This window comes from Chinchilla lanigera, unplaced genomic scaffold, assembly GCF_000276665.1.
Source record: "Chinchilla lanigera isolate Chin_1 unplaced genomic scaffold, ChiLan1.0 scaffold00066, whole genome shotgun sequence".
Taxonomy (NCBI): Eukaryota; Metazoa; Chordata; class Mammalia; order Rodentia; family Chinchillidae; genus Chinchilla; species Chinchilla lanigera.
The window spans coordinates 8669808-8673068 of record NW_004955467.1 but is presented as its reverse complement, the minus strand read 5'-3'; positions in this window follow the sequence as shown (position 1 = coordinate 8673068).

Genomic DNA, 3261 nt, shown 5'->3' with positions numbered 1-3261 from the left:
CTATATTTTTCTATATAATTTGTGATTTTGTTCAACATCAAATAAAATAGTAACTTTCATCATTTGCTTCTGTTCATTTTTTTTTTAATTTTTTATTTTAAAGAGTAAAAGAAGGATAACATAATATTAGGGGGGCTTACCAAATTACAGACAAAGTGGTAGGAAATTATAAATGGTTACTGTTTTACATATTGTTATCTACAAGATAGTTTCTCCGGAAACAAACAGACAAATAATAGTGAGTTACAGACAAAAGAGGTAGATTATCAATAATTGTTGTACTATATTTTGGTATCTTCAAAGTGGCTTCTAAAGAAAATAAATAGATCTATACGTTAATGACCAATTGAATAATCATATCTCCCCAGGTATTGCACAAGGTCCTCCTGGTTTACAGCTTGCGTATGGTTCTCATGACCCTGGTCCACTAGATCTTTGACTCTTCCGGCTTAGGCTGTATTCTCATGTTCTTTGAGTCCTTGTTCAGCAGCTGCTCCTCCGCTGACTCTGGACCTTTCTGTTTCTCAATGGCAGGGGCAAGAGTGACCCGTTGTGTGGCATATATTCCCAGGGGTTTCTGCATGTCGCAATGATTCACGCACGTCCGCGGGCGGGCCTCCGCAGCCCGTGTGCGGTGAGCCAATTGTGTCATTGCTTCTCTGTGCCATGATAGTTCTCAATTGCACGGGCGGTGGCTGGCCTGAGGGCTGGCGCGTGCCAGGCACCGGGGGCCCTCCTCCCCGGCACCTGTCTGTTAATGTTTTCCTGAGCAGTTCATTTTTCTTTCTAAAACGTTGCTCACCACAGGAGGCAATGAAGTATCTTTAAACACTACAGCCAAGGACCCAAACAGTCATCTCAAGCTACCTGTAGGCTTGTTTCATGGAATGGTGGTCATATCCATTTTCTTCAGTCATCTTCTGACAAGTTTTTGTAAAACATTTGTTCAATGACCTTCAAATATCTTCAAAATGCATAGACTCAGTTGTACTTCAAAGAGGCCAGCGATACAGCATGGCTGCCAGCAGTCCACATGCCTTCCTCCTTAGGCGGCAGTTCAGGAGAGGAAGCCAGTCTCCTCCTTAAGCGATGTTGAGATTAACGAGGAAGGGATGGGAGAGCTATAAGTTCAAAAAGCCCGCCTGGTTGATAACCCCTAAGCATCTTTTAATCTCCCTGAATTTGCCAACCAAAGAAGTGCTTCCTCCTAAATGCAGCCAGAACACCTCTTTCATACTTGTGTTATGTACTTAACTCACTGATGTCATTATTTAACTCTTCTCCCACTCCACTATGAAGTCAAGAGCTCCTAGAAGTCAGAATCTTGTTCTATTATTTGTTTTTGTATTCTGATGCCTAGAATAGTGCTTATTGTTGAGTAACTTGATAGAAACTTGGGAATCAATTAATGTAATCCTGTGCTCTCCTGAAGTAATGACATACTCTTGGTCTATGTCTCCTGAAGTCAACGAATGAATTTAAGGACAAAGGAGGTAGACGAATCAGGGTGTGGGGGTGCACACCTGTAATCCTAGCACTCTGGAGGCTGCGGCAGGAGGATCTCTGTGAGTTACAGGCCAGCCTGGGCTACATAGTGAGTTCTGGGCCAGCCTGAACCGCATGGTGCAAACCTGTCTCAAAAAAACAAAAAACAGGGGTGGGGATGTAGTTCAGTACCTGCTTGGCAAGTACCAGCTCGTGAGTTAGATTCCCAGTACAAAAACAAAACAAAACAAAAAACAAAGAGAAAACAAAAGGAAGAAGATGGGAGGAGTTTTTGCTTCCATTTTTGTCCTTTTCTGAGACAAGGTTTAATATGCAGTTCAGGCTGCCCTTAAACTCACTTTGTACTCCAGGATGTCCTCGAAATCTCCGCGATCCTGTGGGGATTACAGTTGTGCACCATCATGTCTGGTGGCAGAAGCAATGTTTATTAAGAGAGAAATAGCTATCAACTGAGGGGAGACCAGAAAGTGGGTTGCCAAGGAGACTCTGTCTAGTTTTTATATCAATAACTAGAGCTCAGACCACTTCAAGTCAAACTAAGATCAATCAAAAGATCAATCAATGCCCCCCTAAAAAACCATTATGTCTGGGCCAGGTTTAAAATTAGAGTGAGGCAAGTGGGGCATTTGGGCACAAACTTAAGGAGGCCCTTAAATTTTGCCCCCTAGGAGCCTCATCTGCCTTACTGTAGCAGGCTTAGCCCTGTCCTGGGTGTTGGGAGTGGCTGAAGCTGGACAGTAATTACATGTGCAGGAGGAAGCCAGCTAGAGAACACGGGAGCTCCTGGAAGCATGTAAATAAGACTTTGTAGCTTGTTAACTGGTTGCTAGGCAGCAAGGCTGAAATTAATCAGCCTCTTCACGTATAAAATAAACACTCTCCTGTCCTTGGGCAGTTCCCCTTAGCTCAGGAGAAAGAGAACCTCCACCCGATCCGAGCTTTTTGTCTCTTGTCTATTTTTTCCTCATTCTCGCCGCCATTCCTTCCCAAGGTACAGCAAGAACCCAACAGATCCTTGGGAAGGAAATGAAAATAAAATGGAGGGAGGAATAGGATAAGGACTTTTTTAGTGTAAAAATTTGTGATACCTACTCTTGTTTTTTGAAAGACCACTAGGGGCTGGGTATATTACTCAGTGCTAAAACACCTGCCCAATGTGCTCAGTCCCAAAAGTCACACAAAAAAACCCCACAGATTTGGGGCTGGGGATATAGCTCAGCTGCACAGCACCTGCCTAGCAAGCACAAGGTTGTGAGTTCGATTCCTAGTACCAAAAACAAAAACAAAAACAAAAAAACAGCACAGATTTGTTGGCCTGGGTATTGTGTGCTTGCTCTGTGCTTTACTCTAGGTTCCTTGCCTTCCAGGTTCAGGCTACGCAAACAAAGGAGACAAAGACAGGGCTGGGGATTTAGCTCAGCGGCAAAGCGCCTGCCTGGCAAGCGCAAGGTCGTGAGTTCGGTTCCCAGTACCGGAGAAAAACTAAAACCAAAAAAAAAGGAGACAAAGACAATTTGTACCTTGAAACGAAAAGGGGAAAGGCTTGCCCTGGGACAAGAGAGGAGAAGGAAAAAAAAGAACCCAAGAATTATTTCCCTTCTATCAACACTGTACTTGTGACAGTGGCTCCATTTGTCGTGTAGGATGACTTTCCCTGCTTTCCGGGCTGCTAACACCATTTCCTCCTTTTGTCCCTTCAAGCCAACAAGAAGTTGCGCACACAGGCCCTAGACCTCCAGCACTGTACATTTTTCT